The 11,819-nt window shown below is 41.4% G+C and overlaps 1 long non-coding RNA gene across 1 annotated transcript in view; it reads right to left on the bottom strand.

The window, feature by feature from the left end:
- Window positions 1–11,819, bottom strand: part of LOC138154211 (uncharacterized) — a 57,036-nt gene that overhangs the window by 26,769 nt on the left and 18,448 nt on the right. Inside the window, exon 2 of the long non-coding RNA XR_011166574.1 lies at window positions 1,929–2,013. This is a non-coding gene — a long non-coding RNA (uncharacterized lncRNA). The remainder of the gene's footprint in view (window positions 1–1,928; window positions 2,014–11,819) is intronic.

Raw genomic sequence — 11,819 nt, 5'->3', positions numbered from 1 at the left:
ATTCTACATTTTAAAGCTCTTTACCACCTGGCTTAGTCTCCTTTCCAGTCTTATTATATAGTATTCCTCTTCATACACTCTGTGGTCTAGATAGAATAACTTTCTTGCCTTTCCTCATTTGTAGTTTTCCATCTCCCACTCTGAACATGCACTCACTGTCTGCTGCCTGGAATGCATTCCTTCCTCACTATTACTGCCTAGAACCCCCAGATTCTTTCAAAACTCAGATTTAAAAAAAAGCCAAACAAAAACAACCGAAAAACCTCAGCTCAAATGGCACTTCCATTGAAGCCTTTCCTGATTCCCCACATCACCATTTCCCCTAAAAAAAATGACTTTGCATCCATTTTGTGTATGTATATTCTCCAAATACTTAAGTATGCATATGGTTTAGCCCAATAGGATGCATGCTCTTTAACTTCAGGGACTCTTTGTCTTCCTGTGCCCAGGGACCAACACGGTGCCTGCCACATAGTAGGTATTTAACAAGGGCTTTTTATTGAATGATTAAGTGACTAGAAGGCAGCTCAGTAGGTATAAAGAATTCAAGAATGAAATTCACCAGATTCAAGAAGAAATAATAATGATGATGAGAAGGAAGAAGAGAGCAGCCATTCAAAGATACTGTATGGATAAATGGACCAATTGACACCTTGAAAAGACACAGTGCCAGCAAGGACAGGATATGAAGGACGAAGACAAAAGCAAGGCATGGACCTACAGAAATAGTGTCAGGCTCATCAGCGCTCAGAATGGGCTTCTACTGGCATTACTATTTCTGTCTCCATGGCCTTTACCCAAATGCCCTCTACCGTGTTTCCTCCCTCTGGTTTTTTTAACACAAGAATGACCAACAGTCCCTAGTAAGGCATTGTTCAGTTGTTTTTCGGTTGTGACTGACTCTTTGTGGCCCCATTTGGGGTTTTCTTGGCAGAGATACTGAGTGGTTTGCCATGTCTTTCTCCAGGTCATTTTACAGATGAGGAAAGTGAGGCAAACAGGGTAAAGTGACTTACCCAGGGTCACACTGCTAGTAACTGACTGAGGCTTCCTGACTCCAGGCCTGGCACTCTATCAACTGTACCACCTAACTTCAAGGCAGTGGCCACCTACAAAAAGCCTAGGATTTGTGGTTCTTCCTAGTTTAAGAAGAGGGAAGGTTAACATGAGATCATGCACACCATCTTTTTTTTTAAATGTATTTGGAATTACATTTTCCAGCAGATTTACTTTCTTTTCTCTATTTTTTATTTTTATTTTCACTTCCAAATTCTCTCCCTCCCTCCATCTCTTCCCCTACCCATTGAGAAGGCAAGGAAATGTATGTCTCTTAATGTACAATGCTGCTTTGCTGCCTGTTCCCCTCACTGACCTCTCCTGTTTCTTTGGCAGAAGGCTTCCCCTTCCTGAGTCCTATTCCAATCATGGCTGCCCTTCCAGAAAGTCTCACTAGGATTTGATCTCCGTGGAGTCATTTGCTTGCTGCCTATACATTATGTCTCTGTACATGTTGGCATCCCATCCAACTCCCTTGTCCCACATTATCCAGGAAACTGTCCAAGAAAGGGGGTACATACTTATCAAAAATGACACAAGTAGCAAGTGGCCAAGCTGCCCACGGCCTCTGACATCAATTCTTTCCACTAAAGAGTCCAATGGAATGGTGGAGTTAGAGAAACTGGAGGAAAGAAGAGATCAGGAGAGAAAGGGGACAGAGGCAATATTCAGGAATGGAAGGCAGGCAGCAGGGTGAGATGCCGTCCCAGGCTTAAGACTTTTGCTTTAGGCACCTGTTGGTTTTCCATTAGAATTTGGTTTTTCCAGCTATACTATGGTGTGTAGAGAGCTTCCGGCAGAGGCCAGCTCTCTATTAAACTGATGCTTTAAACTCTGCAAGATGCAAATAAAGGAAATTTCTCAGAACTCACCACAACTTCCACCCTATCCATTGTGCAGCAGCCAAAAGTTTTATATCATCTAGGCCCAAATAAGATCCAGCTTCACCCAGAGGACCTAGAAGGCAAATCACAGACTGTCTGAGCTGGAAAGAGCCATAAGATATAAAATATCTGAACTTGGAGGATCCTTACAGCACAGAATGTCAGAACTGGAAGGGGGCTGAGGAAATAAAATGTCAGAGCTGGGCAAGTTCTTAGAAACCAGCATGTCAGAGCTGGAAGGAATATTGGAACACAAAATGTCAGAGCCATGAGAGAACTGAGAACATAGAATGTCAGAGTGGGCTGTTCTCTCTGCTTTGAGTTTCTCCTCACTATGATCCATCTTCCATTCAGCTATCAAAGTGATTTTCCCAAAGCAGAGGCCTAAGCATGTCACTACCCTATTCAATCAACTCCAATGGCTCCCTATTACCCCTAGAACCAAATAGAAAATCCACTGCCTGCTTGGAAAAGCCCTTCCCGCTTTTCCAGTACCCTCATACCTAATTCCCTGCTTGTCCCCTCCTCACACACAGCATTCCATCTACCAACCCTGGCCATTTTCACTGACTGTCCCCCACCCCAGGAACTCTTTCCTTCCTCATCCCCATATCCTGGCTTTTCTGGTCTCCTTCTAATCTCACCTCAAGCCCATAATCCAGTCCACTTGACGCTGGTGCCTTCCCTCTGAGACTATCTTACACTTACAGTGTACATATCATGTTGGGGGATGCCTGTTAGTCAAAGTTGTTTCCTATGTGCCAAGCACTGAGCTAAGAGTGCAAATACAAGCAGAAATAGTCCCTGATCTCAAGAAGCTTCTATTCTAATGAAGGAGGAAAGCACAAAAGGGAGCTCAAGAGAGAAGGGAAGACAAAGGTAATTGGCATGGGACATGACTGAAAAGGTCTGGAGTCCAACATAGAAAGGAATGAGAACATAGCTGGCCTGGTTTAAGGATTTAAGGACAAATGTATCACCATTTAAGGATGGTGGTACAAGGAGGAGATATCTGGTCAGGGGGAGGGACCACAAGGGCAGCAGGTACTTCCAATGTGGAAATTCCAAGGCTGGAGTGCGCTTCCAGGATGAAGAGATTTCTGGGGTAAGTTAGAGAAAATGCGGAGTGCAATCTGGAGATGGTGGGTCTGACGTGGATAAAAATTCAGCAAAGAAAAGTGATGAGGAGTGGTCAGAGAGATAGGAGGAGAACAGAGAAACAGACAATGAGAAGAGAGACAGACAGAGAGAGAGAGAGAAAGAGAGAGAGAGAGAGAGAGAGAGAGAGAGAGAGAGAGAGAGAGAGAAGACAGACAGAGAGAGAGCGAAGACAGAGAGAAGGGGAGAGAGACAAGATATTAAAAGAGGGAAAAGAGATAGAAAGAGACAGACAGACAGACAGAGAGAGAGAGAGAGAGAGAGAGAGAGAGAACAGAAAAAGAGGAGAGAGAAAAGATAGAGAAAGAGGGAAAAGAGAGAGAAGACAGAGAGAGAGCAGTGTCATGAAAACCCAAAGAGGAGAAAGTGTTAAGAAGGGGAGTGGCAGTGTCAAAGGCTTCAGAGAGGTCAAGAAGGATAGGGATTAGGAAAAGATCATTAGATTTTTAAATTAAGGCAGCATTTGGTAGCTCTAGAGAGGTCAGGTTCAACTAAATGCTGAGGTTGAAGGAGTTTAGAAGAGAGAGAAGTGGAGGCTGAGGAGGATAGATAGCAAGATGATGGGATAGAGAAGGAGTCTTCTGAGGATGGGGAAAACACAGGTGTATTTTTAGGGAACAGGAAAGGGAAATTAGGACATAGAATGTCAGAGCTAAAAAGACCTTAGAGACCATTTAGTCTACCCCACTCCCATTTTACAGAGGAAGAAACTGAGACAAAGTGTCTCGAGAAAAGTGACTTGTCCTAAGTTATATAGTTCATTGGTGAAAAAATCAGGACTAGAATTGGGTTCTGCTCTCTCCTTGGACTGACTCAGCTTCATCCCATGCCACTTAACACATAATTAATTGCTTCCTTTTCCATAACCAGTAAAGGCAAAAATCCAAGATTTCTTCATGAACAAAGAGACCGTGAATTTTCAGCCAAAGAACCTGGCCCCCTTCTCACAGTGAAAGAACCAGGGACTCCTTCACAACAAGCCTGAGTCTCAATGGAGTCAGCTAGGGAGCCATTCAGAGAAAAGACCTTTGACTCATCCACTGCCACAGCCAGGTGAGTTTTGGGGTCAGGACACAAATCCATCCCTTCTGACTTCTAGTCTGAAAGGAATCTTTCCACTATGCTGTAACGCCTTCCTTTACGTGACCATAGAAGAGATGTTATGGGATAGAGGAAAAGAATACTGAATTGGGAGTAAGGGGATCTAAGTTCCAGTTTTGGTTGGGTCACAAACTTTTTTCATCAAATAATTAATCACAAGTATTTATTAATCACCTACTATGTTCTAGATATGACAACTAGGGGGTATAGTGGATAGATCATTGGGCTTGGAATCAGGAAGACTCATCTTCATGAGTTCAAATCTGGCCTCAGACACTTACTAGCTGTGTGACCCTGGGCCAGTCACTTATCTCTGTTTACCTCAATTTTCTCATCTATAAATTGAGTCAGAGAAGGAAATGCCAAACCATTCCACTTATATGTATATTCAATCTGGGAAAAATGGGCTTAGATTCAAGTCTCTAGTGCCATGTTTTACATGAAGCCTTTCCTGATCCTTCTGGATGCTAATGCTTTCCTCCTGCTGAAATGACCTCCCAGAAAACCATAATGCATAATCCAGTAACTCTCCTATATACTCAGAGAGGATGGGATGCATGGAGCATTTGCTCTGGCTCTTTGTGGATGAACATGTCCATTGGTGTCTCGCTGAGGAAATACAGATCATGTGATCTATGATGGGGAAAGTTTCTTCCTGACCTTGTGACCAATCATCTTTAATGCGCCCTACTTGTAGGGACCGATCCAGAGTGACTAGATTATGCATGTCCTTTAACAAGGGGCCAGAGCATGTGGTGAACACAGAGAAGGATGGAAAGATCTATACTAACTAATGCAAAGTGAAGTAAACACAATGACTACAACAATGTAAGCAGAAGGAAAAGTCTCCTACAAAAAAAATTAAAAGTGAACTAACTAAATTACCTAGATCCAGCAGGATTCAAAGAAGGAAATATGAGAGGATACCCCCAACCCATCCCTTTGGGGAGGTGGGAGGTTCACACATGTTTCACATTGTACATGTTTTCAGACCTTTTTAATGTATTGCTTGATTGTGCTGATTTTTTTCTCTTTTTATTGTCTTTAAAAAGTATTATGTAGGATGGCTTCCTGGTAGGGGGAGGAGGAAGAATACTGGGGAAAACTATTATGATACGAAAAATCTAAGATTTCAATAAAAAAACTTATTATTTAAAAAAATAAGAAACCAGTCCATGCTCAACTACATAGGAAGTGCTTTAGTCTAGAAGATGTGTGCAGGAGTGATGGAGGGTATGTCCTTTATTACTCCTATTGAGTATGTATGTTTAAAATATACAGAAAAGTAAATAGAAGATCATTTCAGCAGGAGGAAAGCATTAGCATCCAGAAGGATCGGGAAAGGCTTCATGTAAAACATGGCACTAGAGACTTGAATCTAAGATGATGAATAAAAGTTCATAAATGAGCCCAGTTTTTCCACATATGCTTCAGGCAGGAGAGTGCTGGAGCCAGCTCTAACTGGCTTCAGAGCCAGCGTATACATTTTCAGTATGAGAATGTGCACCTCAGAAATCAGCAAACCAGGGCTTGATTTATTGTTTTGTTGATTGTCTGGATTTTAGAAAGTGATGGAGAAAATGTTAATAACAGACTAAATTAAAAAGTGTGTCTTGTGGAGAGTCTATTGTTAAATATTTACCAGCACACTCCTGCTTAAAAGGCACAACCAGATTGAATAATAACCAAGAAATCTAACAAGAGGGTGGCACAGTGAATTCAGTTCAAATCCAGCCTCAGACACTTAACACTTACTAGTTGTATGGCCTTGGGCAAGTCACTTAACCCCAATTACCCTGCCCTCCCCCCTCCAAAAAACAATAAAAGAAAGAAATCTCACAAGAAATCACAAGTATCATTATCTAGCCCAGGAAAAAGCCTACAGTTACTGAAAAGAAGTATCTCACAAAAGAAACCATCACAAGCATAGGCGAACAGGTAGGAAATGTGCCAGAAGTCTGACCAGATACTCTCCAGAGGCTCCTGAAGCCTTCAGCACCCCAACCAGGAACCCTCTTGAGGGTGGAAGCCCAGAGGGGTCTAACAAGAAAGCTCCATTGCACCCTCCCTGAAGAGACTCTAGGGCAAGGGATTCTTAGCTTTTTTTCTTTGTTCATGAGCCCCATTTGAAGCCTAGGAAAGCCAATGAACCCCCTCCCCAGAAAAAAAATGTTTTAAATTTATAAAATAAAATATGTAGCATTACAAAGAAAACCAATTAAAATATAGTTGTCAAAAATCCAAATGCACAGACCCTAGGTTAATAATCCCTTCCCCAAGGGCAGCTAGATGGCACAGTGAATAGAGCACCGGCCCTAGAGTCAGGAGGACCTGAGTTCAAATCCAGCCTCAGACACTTAACACTTACTAGCCATGTGACCTTGGGCAAGTCACTTAACCCTAATTTCCCTTCCCAAAAAAATAAAAGAATCCCTTTCTCAGAGTAATCTAAAGACTGTAGTGCTTTGATTCAATGCAAGGAGTTCCAAAAACTATAACACTGTGACCCAGGACAATCCAGGGAACTCTGAAACCTGGCATCACTGAGTTTAGGTACACATACCAGCAGAAGTAAGCCAGTAGCGAGAGCCCAGCAAATCTAGGTCAAGAACAAATAGAACCTAACACTGCCCCCCCCAGAACCTAACACTGCCCCCCCCAGCCAAAAGTAGACGAGGGAATGAACCTTGGCTCTGTACAAAGTCACTAGAAACTGAAGCTGTATATATGAGCAAAAACAAAGGAAGATATTTAACACTATAAAGAAATAGTATGGGTCAAGAGACATCCAAGAGGTTAACCTAAAGGAAAAAATCAATTCTACAAGTCCAAGCAGTCTCAAGAGGTAAAGGCTTGGCCACTAGGGCATCGAGTGGCTTACATAAATGAAACAAGATCTTAAAATAAAATTATAAATGAAATAAGAGTTGTATGGCAGAAACTAGATATAGGCCAACATTTTACACTATATACCTGGGGTGGAAACCTGCAGCCTAGAGGCCACACGTCCTCAAATGCAACCCTTTGACTGAATCCAAACTTCACAGAACAAATCCCTTTAATAAAAGGGATTTGTTCTGTAAAACTTGGATTCAGTTAAAAAGCCACACACAAGGACCTAGAAGGCCACATGTGGCCTTGAGGCTGCAGATTCCCCACCCCTGCCATATGCCAAGATAAGGTCAAAATGGGTACGTGATTTAGACATAAAGGGTGATACCATAAGCAAATTAGGAGAGAAAGGAAGAGTTCACCTGTCAGATCTATGGCGAAGGGAAGAATTTATGACCAAACAAGAGATAGATAATATTATGAAATACAAAATAGGTAATTTTGGCTACGTTAAATTTAAAAGGGTTTGCACAAACAAAAGCAATGCAACCAAGATTAGAAGGAAAACAGAAATCTGGGGAGATAATTTTTACAGCCAGTGTTTCCAATAAAACCCTCATTTCTCAAATATATGGAAAACTGAGTCAAATTTATAAGAATACGATATCATTCCCCAACTGATAAATGATCAAAGGAACAGGTAGTTTTCAGATGAAGAAATTAAAGTTATCTATAGTCATATAAAAATGTTTTAAATAACTATTGATTAGAGAAATGCAAATCAAAACAACTTGGAGGTACCATCTCAAATCTATCAGATTGGCTAATATGACGGAAAAGGAAAATGATAAATGTTGGAGGGGATGTGGGAAAATTGGGACATTGATGCATTGTTGGTGGAGTTGTAAACTGACCCAACCATTCTGGAAAGCAATTTGGGTCCATGTCTGAAGGGTTATAAAACTGTACACACCCTTGGATACAGCAATACCACTACTAGATCTGTATCCCAAAGAGATCACAAAAAGGGGAAAAGGACTCACATGTACAAAAATATTTATAGCAGCTTTTTTGTAGTGGCAAAGAATTGGAAATTGAAAGGATACCCATCAGTTGGGGAATGAATGAACAAGTTGTGGTATATAAATGTAATGGAATACTATATTGCTATAAGAAATGATGAGCAAGTGGACTTCAGAAAAACCTGGAAATATTTTCATGAACTGATGTTGAGTAAAATGAACATAACCAGGAGAATAATGTACACAGTAAGAGCAGCATTATTCGATGACCAGCTTCTCAGCAATACAATGATCCAGGACAAGTACAAAAGACTCATGATGGAAAATGTTATCCACAACCAGAGAAAGAACTGATGGAGTCTGAATGCAGATCAAAACATATTATTTTCTTTTTTTCTTTCTTATGATTTTCCCCTTTTGTTCTGATTCTTCTTTCACAACATGGCTAATGTGGAAATATGTTTAACATGATTGTACATGTATAGTTTAAATCAGATTACTTGCTGTTTTAGAGAAGTGGAAGGGGAGGGGGAGGAGATAGAGGAAGGGAAATTTGGAACTCAAAATCTTATAAAAATGAATGTTGAAAAAACTACCTTTACACACAACTGGAAAAAATAAAATACTTTAAAGTGGATAAAAAAATAAAAGATTGGAAAGGCAAAAAACAAGATCCCACCTGGTCATAGTGTATGGTCCTTGTGATATATTGCTGTAATCTGTTAGAGCTGTTTAAAGCTGTCATTTCCAGCTATAAAATTATTTGATTCCCCTCCCAAAATTTCCCAAGGTAATGCTACAAACTATAGTTGATTGGTTCAGCCCTTTTCCTGTCTTTAGTTCCTCTGCCAGTCTGAGCTTCGTGCCACATTTATCCATGTGCTTGAGTTTGCCAGAATCTTAGAGGCGTGAAGACTTGGACAGAGATCTTCTGGTTTCTACCTTACCAAACCTCTTTGCAGCTGAGACTTTCCCAGCAGGCTCAGGTATGGGCTGTAGAGACAGCTGGGCTCCTGTTAACGAGGTGTCCACAGATGTCGTTGAAGAGATGTCAGCTAACATGATTAAATAAGGACATAAATGTCAGTCACACCAGGACCCAAGCCCCAGCTGGTTTCCGGGGCAGGAGACCTGAGAAATATATCTTCATTTCTTCCATTGTAGCAGTCAATCATTTGACAGCAAAGATCAAGTGCCCCCTGGAATCTGAAACCCTGTCCAAGCCATGGCAGGAGGTTACAGGAGGTGGATGGCAAGGAACCCAGGGACCTAGTCCTAATACAGACTCTCCCCAGTTCAATGGCCAAGTAATGCTTCCCTCTTTGAGCCCCAATTAATTCATGTGAAAAACAGGTAGTAGTGTTAGACTTGGAGTCAGGAAGGCATGAGTTCAAACCTTGCCTCAGGCACTTCTTAGCTGTGTGACCTGTGTATGTATTTACATATGTATACACACACGGATATATAAAACACCCTGCATATGTAGAGAAATACTTATGCTATAAATGCATTTAACACATAAAATGTTTCTCTGCATATGCAGTTTTATATATCTGTGCGCATACATATGTGTGTACATACACACAAACATACACACACACACAGGGCAGTGAGGTGGTGCTTGAAGTCAAGAAGGCTTAAATTCCTGAGTTCAAAACTGGCCTCAGACACTTACTAGCTGTGTGACCCTGAGCAAGTCACTTTACCCTGTTTGCCTCAGTTTCCTTATCTGTAAAATGAGCTGGAGAAGGAAATGGCAAATCATTCCAGTATCTTTGCCAAGAAAATACCAAATACAGTCATGAAGAGTCTGATGAAATAAACAAAAATATATACACAAAACACACATATATCTATACACATAAATGAATAATTTTGCTATTGTTCAGTCTGAAATTCAGTTCATTTCTTTGTTGTTGTTGAGTTCTCAGTTATGTCTACCTATATTTGTGTGTACATGTGTGTATACATATATGTATATGTGTACACATGTGTATAAAACTTTAAAGCTTTTTAAAGAGCTTTGCAAATATTATCTCATCCTCCCAACAACCCCCTGAGGTAGATACTATTATTATCTTTATTTTACAGATGAGGAAACAGAGGCCAAGAGAGATCAATTGACTTTCCTGGGGTCATTCATCTAGAAAGCATCAGATAGCTCACTCCACAACGACACCTACTGGTCTGTTGAAGTAGCAACTTTATTATCCTCTAGCTGTGTGATCCTGGGCCAGTCATCACCTCTCCTCCTCTAGCCTTTGCTTCCTCCCCTGTAAAATGAGGCTAATACTCCTTACCCCCCTAGATTAACAGAAAAAGTGCTTTGTAGGGGCGGGGACTAGGGGAGAGACGGGGAGAAAATTTGTAACTCAAAATCTTATGGAAATGAATGTTGAAAACTAAAAATAAATAAAATTTTAAAAACAAAAAGAAAAGGTGCTTTGTAAACTGTAAAGTGTCACAGATATGCAGGCCATTGTAGCTGCCATGACTATATTATCATTACTAAGAATAATGATGATGACCATAGTAACGGTAGTTAAAGGGCCCAGCCTCTCCTTCTGAAGGGGCTACCAGTCCTGCTTGAGAAAGAAATCCAAGGAGCATCCCCATGACCACCTGAGAGATTGAAAGACCAACAGAGAGTGAATTGAGGGAGGGAAAGAAGGGGAATTTAGAATCACTGTAAGGCAAAGCCACCTGACCTAGGAAATAGTGGGAATTCCAGACTGAGTATGTGTACAAAGAGCACAGTCTAGGGAATCCAGAAGATTTGGCCACTGAGAACTCTGGTGGGTGAGGAAGAGGGAAGAGTCAAGGATGCCTTTGAAGTTGCGGACCCTGATCTCTAGGATGATGGGGGTACCCCAAAGGGGTGGAGGGAGTGAGAAGAGATCATGAGGCCAATTTGGACATGGTGAGTATGAGATGCCTAGATGTTGGAGTGTGGCTTTGGAGCTCAGGAGAAAAACTAGAATTGGGAGCAGAGAGATGTTTGGGGTCGTCTACATAGAGATGATCATTGAAACCATTGGAGCATGTAAGAGAACTGAAGGAAAGTATAGAGAGAAGAGGACCAAGGACAGCATCCCAAAGCAGGGGGATGGGGTTAGAAAAAGAACCAACAAAGACCAAGAGCAGAGATTGGGGAGATGGGGGAAGTAAGCATTTATATAATACTTATGATGTGCCAGTCACTGTGCTAAGGAAGGACTTTTTACAAATAGTATCTCTTTTGATCTCTTTTTGTTGTTATTTTGAAATTGAGGCAAACAGGGTGAAGTGACTTGCTTAGAGTCACACAGCTAATAAGTTTCTGAGACTGGATTTGAACTCAGACCTTCCTGACTCTAGGCTCATCTCTCTATGCATTGTGTCATCTAGCCACCTCAACCAGGAAGGCAGGAAAAAAAGGACAGTATCATAGAACCTAAGGGAGGAGAGAGAGTATCCAGGAGGAAGCAATGGGTGACCAGGTCTCATAGGGTGAAGACTGAGGAGAGATGGTCACATTTAGCAGTTAGGAGAATATAGATGAGACAGAAAGAGGCAGTGATACAGATAGAGAAAGACAGAAAAAGGTGAGAGACAGAGAAAGAAGGGAGGGAGGGGGAGAAAGGGGAAGAGGGACAAGTTTGGGTAGAGAAAGAGAAGGGACAAAAAGCAAGAGAGGAGTAGGAAAAGGAGGAGGGAAGGAGGGAGAAAAGTGAGGGAGAGAAAGAAACAGATGTGGGAAGAGAGGTGGGAAGGAGAGAATGAGGGA

Source organism: Petaurus breviceps, unplaced genomic scaffold (assembly GCF_028583685.1).
Source record: "Petaurus breviceps papuanus isolate PSGF00001 unplaced genomic scaffold, PetGlider_PUasm1.0 91041, whole genome shotgun sequence".
Classification (NCBI taxonomy): Eukaryota; Metazoa; Chordata; class Mammalia; order Diprotodontia; family Petauridae; genus Petaurus; species Petaurus breviceps.
This window is presented reverse-complemented; position numbering and strand designations above follow the sequence as displayed.